We start from the raw sequence: 16,426 nt of genomic DNA, 5'->3' as shown, positions 1-16,426 counted from the left end.
AACAGAAAGTGGAGTTTGAAGACGTCTACCCACAATTACCAGTACTCAATCAAGATGGCAATTACCACATTTAGGATGACAACGACAGAGTAATTGAAGTGGGACAAGCTGAGTACACTATAAAATTGATTCCAAGTTCTAAAAGTAAAAAGAAGACATCAACTTTGAAGATTAGGAACAGAAGATTGGAAGAAGAACAAGATGATGAGGGAAGCGACCTGAAAAGAACTGTGGGTGGATATGATCCTCAAATCAGGCAGATACTAATGAAAGCAGAAAAGAAAGGAGGAAAGATGAAGAAGACAGAAGACTCAGAGGACGACACTTCTGAGGAGAGTGTAGATGGAGATAGTGATGAAGAATGGGAAAGCAAAGGTTCTTCTTCAAGAAGGTTCCTTCCATCTGTATCCAGTACAAGAATTGAAGAGGACAGACAAAGAATTTTAAGAGCAATTGAAAGAAGTATCGAGGAGTGTTTGTCCGACCTAGACAAAGCTACTACCTCAGCAGGTCATATTGCTTTGGAAAACCAATTAAAGGACCTGAAGCTACAAAGGAAGGAGCTCCTGAAAGAAGGATTTCAGAAATCAGCAATGACATTACGTCTGAGGAAGAGAAAAACGCCGGAAAAGATGTGTCCAGTAATTATAAGGGGACAGGCAGTGGAGTACAAGCCCTGGCAGAATACGGACATGTCACATATACTTGAGAAGCTCCCTACCCTTCAAGATGGCGCTCATCGGTGGATCTCAAAGCTGGAAGAGATAATGGTGGGAACACAACCAGCTATGGGAGATATGAAGAGACTTTTAGCAAGTCTCCTTGGGATACCAGCAATGGAGGAGATTCTGCAGAAAGCAGGACTCAATGACTATGTGACGACAGCAGCAAATGATGCAGACCTCTTTGCTGCAAATAGAGGGAGGATGTGGAGAGCTCTGAGAGACACATGTCCTACAAATGTGCACGCAGACAATATCTTTATTGAACCACTGGGACAGGAAGAAAACCCGAGAGCATGTGTGTCGACAGCCCTTCAAGTTTGGAGGAATGTTACGGGAAATGATCCTGATTTAAACCAGATGGAGCAATCAATTTTGAGAGCCAAGATACAGAAGGGACTACCTTTGCCAGTAAGAAGCAAATTGGCAGAAGTAGTTGGCCTTGGAAGCATGGAGAAAGGAGTATACATAGACCACATTGCTCACCAAGTCGAGTTGTTTCGCAAGAAAGAGCGTGACCAAAAAGAACAAGATCAAGAGACACTCAGAAAACTCAACCAGATACAACTAGTTAGCCTCCAGTGAACCTCAAACATTTCAGTCTTCATTGGTGGTTCCGGTTGTACCCTACCCCGAACTAGTGTTCAATTCTGTGCAGTCCTATGCCAGCCAACTGGCACAGGTACAAATTCCCAACATGTTTCTTATTATTCTATCGTTTATTCAGAAGTGGAGCAGGGACTACCACTATGCTATAGAGTCCTAGTGGGGATTTCATTGATATATGACAAAGCATTATTGGTCACGAGGGGTTACCCAGTGAAAATTTTATCTAATAATAGTCTCAAAACCTTGCTGAGCTATGGTAAATATACATTGATTATGTCCATAATTAGAGACTATCGTAGGCTCTTGGAGCAAGAAGATGTCACCTTAGTGAGGTGCGTCACGGCTAATCTAGCAAAAAAAAAAAAAACTTGCCAAAACCAAAAGACGGTGAACCACATGATTGCTTGCGAGAAGCTGAGAAATACTCTAGGTTTAGGTCAAATCTACAAGCCCTCCCATTGCGCTAGGCAGATCTGGAGTTTTGGACCGATGGATCCTGTTATCGTGTGGGTGATAAGTTGAGTGCTGGCTACGCAGTAGTAAAAGCACAAGGAACAGATTTTGTTGTGGAAAAGGCTGAGGTCATACCTCAGCCAGCATCAGCACAACTTGCTGAACTTGTGGCACTGACAGAAGCCTGTTTGCTTGCAGAGGGTAAGCAAGTAACAATTTATCCTGACTCTGCTTATGCACATAATGTGTGCCACTTGTTTGGAGCAGTATGGAAAAGTCGAGGGTTTAGAAAGACAGATGGTTCGCCAATACGACACCATGAACAAATAATGAAATTGTTGCAGGCCATGATGAAGCCTAAAGAAATAGCAATAGCTAAGTGTGCAGCACATAAAGCAGATATGTCAAGGGTCACGCAAGGTAACAAAGCAGCTGATGAAGCTGCAAAGGCGGTGACTGAAGCTAATAAAGTGGGTGAAGTTTTTATGGTTACTCATGAAGTAGATTTAGAAGACAAAATCACGCTTAGGGATGTGATTTTAATGCAAGAAGCTCTTCCCGACCTTGATAAATAGCTATGGCTTAATCGAGGTGCCACCCAAGACTCTATGGGACTTTGGTGAAACCATGAGGGACTCATAGTAGCTCCCCCGGACCTTTTAGGTCTGATGATTCAAGAAGCGCATGGGTTAGCTCATGTGGCGAGAGGAGAAGTCAAGAGAAAAATCATTAAAGAATATGGTTTTTGGGCACTGTGTTTGCTTGAACAGATTGACTATGTCATAGGCAGATGTGTGATCTGTCTGAAAAACAACGTTCGACGGGGGGGGTGACTGTTCCTCCTGGTCACATTCCGACTCCGAGGGGTCCAATGCGTGAACTAGTTGTGGACTTTGTTGACATGATAAAACCAGCTGAAGGTAAGCGATACATGCTTGTAGTGGTTGATAGATTTTCAAGGTGGCCTGAGGCCTGCCCAACAAAGTGAAAAGATGCCCAATCTGTTGCTAATTTTCTGTGTAGAGAAGTGATTAGCAGATGGGGATTTCCAGATCGCATCGCTTCAGATAACGGGAAGGAGTTTGTTGATAAGACAGTGAAACTGATTTTGAAAAAGCTGGGGATTAAACAGCGCCTTGGTACTGTTTATCACCCGCAAAGTCAAGGAATTTGTGAAAGAATGAATGGTGTACTAAAAAACGGTGTCGTTAAAATTTGTCAGCACACAGGCCTAAACTGGGTAGCAGCATTGCCGTTAGCATTAATGGCATGTCGCTCAAGTGAGTTGCGCGATTTGCATTTGACACCTCATGAGCTGGCTACAGGAAGACAGATGCCAGCACCCTGTTTTCGTACAAGTGAAAAGGGCCCAAGTTTAGCCCTTTTGGAAGATGAAATGAAAGCATCCGTGTCATATATGGCTAATCTGCATAAAAGAATATCTACATACGTTTCTGACAGGAAAAGGAAAGAAGAGGTGCAGGAGAAACTGGATGAGCAAAAGAAGAATACAATTCAACCTGGAGACAAGGTGTTCGTGAAGGTGTTTAGGAGAAAGTGGTATAACGAACGCCGTGAGGGACCATTTGAAGTTGTTCGCAGTACTGGCACTGCAGTACAGGTGAAAGGGTCCCCAACGTGGTACCACCTGTCACATTGTGTCAAGGCACCGAGTGAAGAAGTACCACCTACGGGAGGCCAACATGAAGAGGCCTCAAGAGAGCCAGAAGAAAATGAAGATCATGCCGTGGAGATAGAGATCGCCAGGATCAAATTTCAGAAGAAGAAATTGTCCATGCTGGGGACGATGATGCTGATCCTGGGCACATTTTTGATGATGCCAGGAATGACTCAGCAGTTAGTGGACAAGACAGAAGGTTTGGAGAAATCGACCTTCAACATGTCCCAAAAACTGCAGAGTCTACAGCTACAAGAAGTGGTGATTACACCACGAGAAGATCCAGAAACACAGCTAGACGAAAGAGACCGAAATCGTGTCGCAAGAGAGTTAAACCGAAGCGTTATGACGACTAGGGAAGAACCAATCCTAGAGAAATCCATTCCTTTCACACGGAACATATCTAATGGTTTGAGTGAGCCACATTTAACAGTGGTGATACATAAGATGATTTCGACAACGCCAAATCCCCTGAAGACTGTAATTAAAGCCCGGCTGGGAGAACTAGCTAGTCTTCCATGTAAATGTACTAGATATAACGTACATGGTAACTTTGCACCAAGATGGGAAAATAATCGTGGTGAAGACTTGCTGGCAATATCAGAAGCTGAAACAGTGCCTCATTATCAAAGGAAGTATTTGTTGTTCAATGATGGCAGAATAATAAAGGCTAAAGATGACTGTTCACTTGTTGTACGTAGTGTTATGTGGGAAGATCAAGGGGAATATATATATGTACCTTTTACACACCAGAGTTTAAGTTTATCCCATTTCAGAATAAATGGATAGGAGGTTACATAACCCATACAGTGATATTAATGATAAAAGGGTTGATTCCTGCTAGAGTTTCTACAGTAATAGAAAAGACTCAGGAACAATTCACCACAACAGCTAAGATAACAATCTTAGCTCAAAAACAATCTACCACAATAACCACTCAAGGGATTAGCACCACTCAAGAGAAAATGACAACTTTTGTTCCAGAAATAACTAAGACTGTTAACATTACAACTGAAGCTATTACTCTATTGACAACTTTAGAGGAATTAAAGACCAATTCCACCAATAAAATAGAGACAATAACGCCTACTGAAACCATGGTAAAGGTGACTCAGACACTAAAGGTAGAAACTTTGAAACCTGAAAGCTAGGTAAATATAACACAGGCATCTGTGCTACAAGTAGAGCTTGATAAGAATAACCACAAAGAGACTCCAATAATGAGAGAACATATGACGGAAAAGAATATTTCAGAACCATTTGTGACTACTCCAGAAACTATTACAAAAATGGATGAGGAGTTGTTTAATGATGATTGGTTACCAGGGTTATAATAGTTTTGGATTTTACATTATAGTTTAGTTTTAGTTAGTTTTTACTTTTTTTTCTCTAATTCAGTTAGTTTTAATTAGTTTTCAGAGTGGTTTTTCTCCTTTTTATTAGTTTTTATTTTTGGTTTCAGGCTTAGTTTTAGTTAGTTTCAGTATTAGTTTTAGTATTTTCATACCTAATCAGGTGCAAGATTCAAGGCACAAAAGTGACTATTGTGTAATGAAAACTTGACAAAAGATACCGTCTAAAGAAATATATTCAACAACCAATTGTTCACAAGACGTGCTAAATGTGTGTAATATTAAGGACACACATGAACATCAACAGGGAGAAACAAAGAAAAACATGAATTCCCAAACTCAGTAAATTCTACAATAAACTCTACAATAAAGTTCAGCATCAGTGCAGCAGATTAACAACACCTACATGTGGTGTTTGACAAAAACTCTTTGAAGGAGTCAAAGCTCAAATCCAGCTGCGTCCTGACGTTCTCACCACCTGAAGCTGCTTCTGTTTTGGAGCTAGCTTGGTTAGATGCTCGCTAATTAAACTTGCAGGGTCTTTGCGGCCTCTGTACATAGCCTACGGAAGTTGCCGCCCTCATGTCAACATTTATGCTTGTGTAGCTGGATTGTGTGTGTTAATTACCTTGTGGTCGTGTGCAGGTGTTTTATATGCGGCGCAGGCTGGGACTTCTTTTTTGGTCCTCGCTCTTTGTGCTCAGTTTTTTGGCTGCAAACATATTTGTCCCTGTTGTTGTTGTGTTTTTTTTTTTTTTTTCACTTTCTTCATTCCTTCATGTCCATCCTGATAGTTTCAGCAGTCTCCTACCAGGAATTTGCTGACAGTTGTGAGTCCTTATACTGATGCTTTGATTATTATTCCTGATTGTTATTCTCTGACTGATAAAGTAGCCGGAAACGCACAAGGACGCAGTTTAGTCACAACGTTCTGGGCTGCATGAACCCGACAAGTAGTCCCGTTTCTCCAGAGGCGCAGGCCAGGTTACCTCGTAGGATCAGAGCGGTTTCTGTAGCCATTGTGCGCTTCTCAGGTGGACTTTGATGTTGCTGGTTTTTCCTGACTGAGAAGTGTTCCGCACATTTTTCATCAACCACAACAAGACTTTCGATTCTATCTGTGCTCTTGTTCTCAAAGAAACTCCATACGGGACTCTGCCGCTTTCTCTGCAGACCGCAGCCATTACTTTGCAGACCAGCGCGGTGAGCACGCACTCACAGTTGTACTATGGCGCTCCCAGCTTAAACTCGGAGAGCAGAAAAAATGATTTCACATCAATCCACAAGGTTTAAAAAAAAAACAAAAAAAAAAAAAAGTAAATGAAAGTCAGTTTATCGATAATTTCAGTTAGTTTTAGTTAGTTTTGTAAACTCACAATTCAGTTTTAATTAGTTATCGTTTTTTCCTTTTAATTATAGTTTTTATTTATTTCAGTTAACGACAATGTTTTTTCAATTTCAGTTTTCGTTATTTCGTTCGTTTTCGTTAACTATAATAACCCTATTGGTTACCAGAAGAGATGGTCGATAGTTATCATACAGTTCAGAAGAGAGATGCTCAGTGGAAAGCATACGGGTTTGATTCCTCTGTATTGCAAATAAAAGACCCGTGGGCTAGTAGGAACTTATGGTTTCAACAGTTAACACGTTCTGTAAAATCTGTTAGAACATTGAATTGTCCATGTGTGGTCAAAATTCCAACACCAGGAACATGGCCTTCAATTTTACAGACTGTACAAGAACCACTGCTCCCTATGTGTCAGTCTTATGTGTTATTGTGGTTATTATATCAACAACAATCAGCAGAGGATATATTCATCGCACTGTCAGTGCATTTGTTTGTTCTTGGTTGAGGGACGTGCCATATGGAAATTTACTTGATCAACATGAAAATGCAATAACAGCAATTCTGGATGCAATGGTGGTAAGACCAGGGAAAGCTGAAGATTGTTTTTGTTCTAACAATACTCACCAAGGACCTGGGATGTTTATGGGGATTTCGGATTGTACCAAATATATGATGGATTTTGGTGAGCATAAGCCTAAGAATGCAGGGAAGTTGTTTCAAGTGACTGTTAAGATACCATTTCAAAAACAGAGTAAAACTGTGAGTGTGAAACATCAAATGTTGCCTGGTAATGTAACTATAGGAAATTTCAAAGACATGTGGTGGGTTTGTGGTGACAACGCATATTTATTTCTGCCATATGGGTGGACAGGATGCTGTTATATGGCAACTTTGAAACTGCCATATGAGGTTTTTACTATGCAGAGGGGTGAAGCACCCAATAAGAACCAATCCAATGAAATTTTGAGAAATAGAAGAAAAAGAGAACTTGCTCAATTTCACAACTTGGAGTCTTATCATTGGAGAATAAATTTGGGAGAAAAGTGGGGTTTAGGAATTTTTCCATGGTATGGGGTTGTGTTTTTGGCAGATCATATTGATAACATTACATACACTTTACAGGGTTTCGCAAATGAAACTATTAAGGGATTTGAACTCTTGTCAAACACTCAAAAAAGTCACAGACTTACACTGTTGAAACATGATATAGCTCTTGATTATATTTTGGCCAAACAAGGTGGCCTATGCATGACTCTGAATTTAACAGGAGAAGCCTGTTATACATTAATACCAGATAGTTCAGACAACATCACTAGTGTCATTGATGCATTGAGACATATTAGAGATGCATTTGACCCATCAGAAGGAGCTGGATGGTCAGCCACTGCCTGATTGCAGGATAAATTAGGACCAATGGGAGCAATATTAGTTCTAATTTTAATTGCAGTCATCCTATCATTATGTGTGATGTTTTGTTTTTGCACAGTGCTGTTGACTTTTGCGAAAGCAATGATATTGAGATGGGTTGGAATAGTTATGCCTAATGATCGAACTCAAATGCCATTAATACAAACAACTGATATGGATGAGGATGAAGATGTGGTGATAGGAGGAGTGGTGGAGAGATATCCATTTTGATCTTTTTAAATATACTCTTAATATTTAACCTTATTATACTCTTACATATTTACTCTCATATTATCCATTTTTTCTAATTTCTTTATTGATACTTCTTATATAGCAATGTGGTGTTTCCAAGGGGGGAAATGAGAGAAAAGTAAGATAAATTGGAAATGCAAAAATGGGAAATAGGAAATTTCACATTTATCTAAAAAAAAAAAAAAAAATTAATTAAGATTTGATGTTTTCAATGTAATTTGTTGTTTTTTACAAAAGATACTGTTCAGTGTTTCTTGTCTCTTTCAGAAAAGGTGTTCAGGAACCCGCTGAGATGAGGGGTTCATACAAATGGACAATAAAATGGACTGAAATGCTTTGAATCAACACAGTATGGACACCACATGAAGGAGCCAACGCTGTTGGAGAACTACAATTGATATTATGTTTGGCTGAATTTACATGATGATAAAATATTGCTTCATTGTATGTTCACTACAGTAACACAATAGCAGAACTGGAGACAACTTTTCATGTATGCATAACATGTTTGGTTAAATCAATTCAAGAATGATGTCTTTGTCATTTGGTAAGTACATGGGGACCTCAGATGTTTTATTCTTTTGCTTGACTCTAGGGAAAGAGAGGCATAGGCAGGGACAGGTCCATAGAGAGGTCCGATGGGTCGACCAGCTGATCTAATGGACACATTTTTTGATTTTATTTACTGAGGCTGTCTTGTGGGTTTGCTAAATGGTCACAGGACAATCACTTTTTTCTTTTTGAGTTCCTCTGGGGTACGAAAGGTGATTGCTGTGGGCAGCAGGTTCGTGGGAGAATTTTTTCAGCCTTGATTGTGTTAAGATGGTCATTTAAGAAAGAAAGCTGCCAGGCAGGGGTTTTTTTGCTCCCACACCTCATAGGAATTCAGAAAAGAGTTTTTGTTAAGATCATGCTATGGGAGAAACTGTTGTCTGAAGTAATAAATAAAAATCTTTGTTTTTCAAGACTTAGTTTGAAGTCTCGAAGGGGGGAAATATGTAGTGTCTGTACTGCTATGTTAAATGCTACAGATGCAGCCACCTAATGTTGCTGCATCCAGCCAGACGTCGGCCAGCTGAAGTCCAGCTCCCAGCTGGCCGACGTCCGGCTGTCGTCGGGCTGGAAGTCCCCCTCCTTCTCCTGGGCGTATCTACTTTCCAGCATGAACACACCCCTTTCCCTCAATTGTAGACTGTCACCAAAAGGTGGCGCCTTCTTAACAAAAACGTTGAGTTCTGTGATTCAAAAAAGTTTTGGTGAAGTATCAAGTTTTGAAAACCTAAAATAGATGCCTAAAATTTTTGTCAGTATGACCTTTCACACATTTCCATTGCGAATCACCAAAAGATTCCTTTGTTTCACTTCATCTTTTAACTAAATAAGTAAATAAATACAGTAGGTTAAAAAAGAAGCGGTGCTGCGCTGAGCCAACCCGGTCTCACGGCAGTTCGTGCAGTAGTCACGAAATTTAATCTATTGATTCGTGCTCATGAACACGAATTCCCTCTTTTTTCGTGTTACTCGGCACGACTTCTATTCTGCCTGAAAGGCAGTGGGATAAAGTTCGTGCCTCTGAGCACGGCTTCTAAGCTGCAGTATAGTTTTTTTTTTTTTGCCCCTGTCCCCCTCCCCCCCCCCCTTTTCTTTTGAACTGGAAGCTCAGAAGCTGAATTATGCCTTTAATTGCGATCCTTAACCGCCACTTTTCCTTTTGACATGAATTTCTCCTTGTTTCATTTAATGTGGGGTGCTGCTTATGGTTGTAACGATGACATTTGTGGGGCTTTTTAGGTCTAAATTTATATTTACGTGTTTATGGTTAGTGCTATATTCGGTGTCCAATTTTTTCTGTGAGTTCCGTGGTCTGAAGCCGTTTTTCCTCTGTGTTAAATCCATGAACCAACGATGAATAAATAAATGAACTACAGTACCCATCACCCCATCGGCCGTAACCATGGTCACGCGTATTCCCGTTGCTGTCCAGGTAAATTGCATTAGTTCACCCGCTTCGGGTGTTATCAGGTAATTACTGACTTTATTAGCGGTTTTCAGGCCCGTAGATATGGGCCAGCAAGGGCCGTCTGCACCTCATAGTCAGTCGAGAAGGTAGTTATCGTTCTAACGGAGGATCACTGACAGAGAAGGACTACAGACGAAGGACTACAGAAGCCATGCTCGCTGACTTCCGGCGGATGCTGCAGTGTTCAGGTAAGAGGATTTCAATGGACAGCGTTTATATAGTGATATTATTAAGGCAGTGAGTTCAATAAGCACTTGAAATTAGATTAATGTGGTGTAAGAGAGCGCTGATATCCCAACTCTGAGATGCATTTGTAGAGATTATTGCGGGTTTTGCCGTCTTTGAGACGCTAGCTTAAATTTTCTGTGCAAATGTTAGCGGATATCGTAGGAAAGCGTTCACTATTTAAACAATGTTATGACAGAAATATGAGCTTCTGGACTTACTAGTTAAGTAAAATGATTATTTTCAGCCACAGATTCCAAATAAATATCCTGATGAGCTTCAGTGCATCCATATTCAATATCTGCGAGTACAGTGCTTCATTTAATCTGCACTGAACTGACCCAGGGTTATCACAATGTAAAATAAAATGATACTGGTCTGAACACAGTTGCTGGATCAGGTGACCCTGAAGCCTCTCTTAGTTATGCTGCTATAGGCCTAGGCTGCTGGGGAGGTTCCCGTGATTTCTTTATATTCACTGTAAACAAACCTTATATTAGCAAGTTTCTTATATTCACTATTTAAACAAAGAGCAGTCTGTTTATACTTCAGACTGCTGGCTTCCTTGTGGTTCCTATGATACTTAAGAGTAGAATGGGATGCAGAGCCTTCAGCTCTTCTGTGGAAAGAGCCTTGAGGTGACTGTTGTGATTTGGCACTATACACATAAAACTGAAAGTCTGGCTGCCTTTAATCCTCTGTGACAAACCTGAGGATCCATGAAACCTGCCAGCACCTGAGAATGAGCTGAAACGTACAGTGTATTACAGTGTATTACTTACAGTGTATTAGCTTCCAGACTCTGGGAATCCTGTCAGTGAGCAGGGACTGATTCACTGTCCTCAGCTTTAAACAAACCCAGTCTCCATCTCAGGTTTTGACTCAGCCTGCTTTGGAGTCACTAATCTAGAAGCATCAGGCTACTTACTTTCAACACCATAATTTTGTTACTGATTCATTAATATGTTTTACATTGTTGTTGTTTATCAGTGGAGGGAGCAGATTTGAGAACAGCAATAAGAACCACTAAATTTTTTTTTTTTTGTGGAAGAGGAGGTTCATCTTTAATACTTCAGGCTATATCAGCTACCAGTTTGTAAACCTGTTTAGTGCTGCAGCAACAATCAAACATTTCCGCTTCATACATCATTGTAGTTTGTGTCTTTACTCTTTCAGAACTGAATTGGAAATCCAAAGGTGCTGGAAAGCTTCTTCTCCAACCCTCAAAGCCAAACTTCACCCATGAGAGCTGACAGCATGCAATCATTTTGAGAAGTGACACTCTCATAAATAAAGGTGAGCAATGATACTTAATGTGTACTTTTTGATTATCATGTTTAAAGGTTTGTCATTGCTCACAGTGGCCTTGTATTCATTAGGCATTTCCAGAATAGTATCCAGCAGTTTCTTGTGAGCTGAGCTGAATCATTTTTCTTTTAATACATGTTTAACATTCACTTGAGTATTACTTGTTATACATAACTGTGGCTCTGAAACAAAGGCTCTCCTGAAGGAGAAGAAGAGAGCCTTTAGATCAGGAAATAAGGAGGAGCTGAGAGCTGTGCAGAAGGATCTCAGAAGGAAAATCAGGGATGGAAAACACACCTACAGAAAGAAGATGGAGGACCAGCTACTGCAGAGCAACACCAGTGGAGTTTGGAGAAGCTTGAACTCAAGTTCAGGCCACAAACCAAGCCCTAAGGATTTAGGAGACTGTTGTAGGAGGTTGGAGGAGTGGGTGAACAACTTGGACCACTAGAACTACCAGCATTTTCACACTACTCCTTTTTCTACCAAGCGCCTCCAAATGGCAGTTTACATCTCATTAGGCCACCTTTTGTTATGTACACGGGGCCAGTAGATCGGAATGTGTGTGGGATGGGTGTGGGGGTGGGGATGGGTTACCACTGATGACCCAGGGTCGCCAGGTGTATAAAAAGCCAGGTCACAACACATATTTCACCTTTAATAAGAACAAATTTGTAATTGAGATCCCAGATTTGGATTGTGTTCTCCGTGCTTCAGGTTCACAGCAGATGGAAGGAAACTCAAACAGCCACTAATGTAGCCGTTGTGCTGACTGTAGACTGAGGGATCTCTTCAAATTGTTGTATTCCTCCTCTTCCTCGTCACCCACTGCTTCAGATCTTGCTGTCGCCATCAGACTGCAGCAGTTATGTTATTTAGCCATGAAACATGTCGTCACCCTCCCAAAATTATGGTCTACTTTATTTTTTCAGGCTTTTCAGAAAACACAAAAAACTGAACCGAATGTTGAAAATTTAATTTAGACAAAAATAAAATTTTAAAAATGTCTTTGACCATTTTTTTAGGAGGGTGACGATATATAACCTTGTTCAGCCTGTTTGGGAATGCACTGAGATCAATAACCTAATTTGCAACGCAGATCTGGAGAAACAGCAAAAACCAACGGGACCCTACACAGCCACAGATGATGCTCCAGAGCTAGAAGTTCTAAACCATAAACACCAACCTGGGAAACTTGCTAAGTGTGACAGGTCCAACGTAACCCCAGATACAGCCCAGCCACAGGGTGAACCAAATCTTTCACATAATGACAACAGAGAACAAAACGCACCTCCCTCCTAAACTCACCAGCCTGCACCAACCTGACATTTCTCCTCCCTGAGTTAAATAGATGAATGGAAGTTAAGTGGTTACAAACATAAAAACCACGGGTCCACAGACAGGAGCAGTGAGCTGAAATCAACACAAAGCTACCTGAGAGGCTGTATTGAACTACTATATATAATTTAATCATTTGTCCTGACTGGTTTCACCTCAGATGTTCTTTCTCCTTTTGGTAGATTTCTCCCACCTCTGTTTTGATGCCAAGAAGAAGAAGAAGAAGAAGAAGAAGAAGAAGAAGAAGAAGAAGAAGAAGAAGAAGCTGCTTCAGAGAAGTGTGCTTCATGGTCTCAGTGCACAGGCTGCCAGTCACACTCACACAGCAACATGTGTTTTCACTGCCACAATCAAAACATTGAACAAAATCTATGTATTGTTGTTTGGAAACGTGTCACATTACTACATGCTAAGGTGTGTTATTAAAGAAAAAAATGAGTTCTATTTTTCTGGTTTGATGATATCCCAAGCTTTTGTTTCAAAACGATTATTTTCCAGTGGACAAAATATTTACTGTTACACATTTATTTCTCATAGGGATTTTTTTTTTTCCATATTTCAGTCTCTGGTTCTTGAGAGTCATGGCTCTGTCTGGTCTCTGACAGAGATCCTTAAAAATATTATTGGAAAGTACCTATAAATTTTACTTTCAAACAGCTTTATGTGAATGTTGTCTTTTCATTTATAATTTTTAATATATTGATCACAGTGTAGTGTACAGTAGAGGCATCCAAAAATGATGAGACTGGGCTGCTTGTGTGTGATTTGGAAGGTTTGTGTCTGTCTGTGACTCTGCAGAGGTTAAAGCTGTGATCCAGTCTCAGTCTCTGACTGAAGGTTGCTGAGACTCTGATTAGATACACAATGTGAAGTTCACAATTCTCTAAACAAATAAAATGGTAATGACAAACATGAACAGCTGTACTTATTTCAGAGACACGAATGTTTACAAACATAATATTTATTTTAAGGATTGGACTTCATAAAGCGCACTGATGTTAGAGTGTGTGTTCATATTTAAATCATTTTGTAGGCTGAAATTGTAACGGTGGACCTGAGATGGTCCAGAGAAAGTAAACACATGTTAATTGGAGTAATATCAACAACAGACTGAGACAGACAGCTGTGAAATGCGCACACAATGACGTCACGTCATTCACTGCTAGCTACACTGCTAGCTACATCGTATCATTCATGATCATCTGTGTAAACAACGTTTAAAGAAGCCGCCACAGCTCTGCAGCTGTAACTGTTTCAAATCATATATTTTTGCTCGTTTGAACTCTGAGGATGTTTTTAAAACGGTCTTAAAAGGCTGTTTCTATGGTGGTTGTCATGGACGCCTCAGTAGCTTATTAGGCTAACCTGGCGCGTCCGGTTCCTGCTGCTAGCTGTCTGCCGCAGGAAGGCTGCGTCCCATTTCAAGGAGCCGCCGCTCCGCCGTAACTGTGGCTCAAACACCACTTTATCCTTTAAGAAAAGGCCTTTTATAGCCACTGATGACACACACACACTAATGCACGTCACTGTCACAGTGTGACTTCACGAAAACCTCTAAAGTATTGTTTATAAAATGGAAAATGAACCGGGCATTGATCTGATGATAGAGACTGGGGGCTCTGCAGCTGACGTTTCACAATCCTGATTGACTCGCTGTACATTCATATAATTAATCAGAGCAGAGTTTAGACTGCACAGTGCGCTGCGCTCACTGTTACTGTGTCAGCTGCTGCCTTCATATATGTTTACTGCTGAGGTTTGATGAAGCAGGTGGAGGAGAGTCTAAGAATGCTTTGTTAGATTCAGCAAAGGTAATATGGATGACATTTAGTCTGAATTACTAACCCTAACCCTAGCTCAGCATACAATAACGACTGCCAGTATTATTAGTTTGAGAAGCAGAGTCATTTTGGTCGCAGTTTTGATTAAAAAATAAAAGCGAAAATATAAACAAACAAAAAGCTTAACATTGTGAAGACTTGGAAGAACAATGTGACACTGATGAGAGGATTAGGCTTCCCAGGTCATTCCCAGGCCAAACCAGCTGGTGATCAGAATTATTTTATTGATTTTTTTACCCAGTGTCGCTGGCGGTGCAGCGCTCACAGCCTGTCCGAGGTCCCGGGCTGAACTTCAAGCCCAGCCCGTCCCTCCAGACAATACTCACCGCTCCACTATAATGACCGCTTTAATCTCATCTTTCTATTGTTTTTAATGGACAGTTCCGCTTACAATTACAGTTCAATGATGTGAGGATCCTTGGTACAGTATACAGCGGACTGTAAATGAATGCGCTTCCACTATTACTGCTCCTCCTGGTGGATAAACAAGACATTACCACCATTTTCCCCAAATGCTGCTTAGGGGCGTTCCCACCAGTGGCCGGAATTCCTACGTCATTAGCGGGGGATCACGTTTAGGCCAAGGTTCGGCCACGAATCGGCCAAGGACCGGCCAAGGTCGCGTCACGGATCGGCCGGAAATTTTCGGTGGCTGCATCTGTATATATGTATATATGGTCTTTAATTTAAGGTTTCAGGAAAAAGAAGTAACCTGAGCTTTAACATAAAGGTTTGGCCTCAGCTCAAAGGAATGTGCAGAAAGCCCTTTACAGACTCTCTTGCTCCCATATAAGGAATTGTCCATATGTCCACTATAGGTTAGGGGTTGGAGCTGTTTTCATAACCATATATGGAAAGTCAGGAATGTGGTGGTTTTGACCAACCCTATATAACCTTTGTTCTTCCCTTTGCTTAGTTGAGTTAGGAAGATTGGCCATCCTCTCCCAGGTAGCTACAGGGGAAAAAGCGCCTGTTTTGACACTGTCTGTTTCTGCAAATAAACTTTGTAAGTAAGCACTAAAGACTTTGTCAGCAAGGATTTTTTCTCCAAGAACGCATCCACTCAGATACGGCACCCTGATAAGAACAAACTGTGCAGAAAACAGGATTTCACCATGGTGAGCAACATCAACACGTTGTTCTTTGTATGTTTTTGCTTTTTGATCAGATCCATCAGCCAGTTTAGAAAAACACTGAAAGCATTTCAGTCCAGATTCAAGGCTCAGGAGCTGATTTAAAGAAATCTTTAAAATAAAGAAACTCAAAAAACAAAAAATTTTTCAAGCAGAGAAAAAAAACTGCTACAATTTAGATTAGTGATGGGGAGTTCAACTCTTTTCAGAGAGTCGGCTCTTTAAGCTTGGCTCCCAAAGAAGAGCCGGCTCATTCAGCTCCCAAACGGCTCTTTACTTATTAGCATTGTAGCCTCGTATTTTAGCCTAAATAAGCAAAAATGAATAGTTTATGTGCTGAGAAGCTCTTTTGTCTTCAGGCTTTTTATAATAAACTTTATAACTGCTTAATGTTGTGCATTCTTCCTGTTACAAAAACATTTTAAACAATTTAATGGAACACAGGACAAACACACTGACTTATTTTGCTTTGTGTTGCAGTAGGACGGGTTATAGTTGCAGTTTTGGGGAGGGCGGTGGATGCCACAACAGTTGTTTTTTGTTCGGGACCAGACTCACCAGGGTCAGTATGGAGACCTAGCTTGCCCTCTCTCCTCCAACTGCACCGAGGGATGGACAGTTCTTATGTCGGTGCAGGTTTGTGGTGGAACCTGCTCTAATTCTAATTTTCAATTTATGGCACTCTGCTCTGCTATTTCCAATTTCCTTATATTGCAGCCAAATGCTGCTTCTTTAACATG

At 40.7% G+C, this 16,426-nt stretch overlaps 1 pseudogene; it reads right to left on the bottom strand.

Annotated features, from left to right (window-relative positions):
- The window catches only part of LOC115798510 (uncharacterized), a 198,229-nt pseudogene that overhangs the window by 88,516 nt on the left and 93,287 nt on the right, over positions 1 to 16,426 (bottom strand).

The sequence above is a fragment of the Archocentrus centrarchus genome, chromosome 2 (genome assembly GCF_007364275.1).
Source record: "Archocentrus centrarchus isolate MPI-CPG fArcCen1 chromosome 2, fArcCen1, whole genome shotgun sequence".
NCBI classification, from domain to species: Eukaryota; Metazoa; Chordata; class Actinopteri; order Cichliformes; family Cichlidae; genus Archocentrus; species Archocentrus centrarchus.
This window is presented reverse-complemented; position numbering and strand designations above follow the sequence as displayed.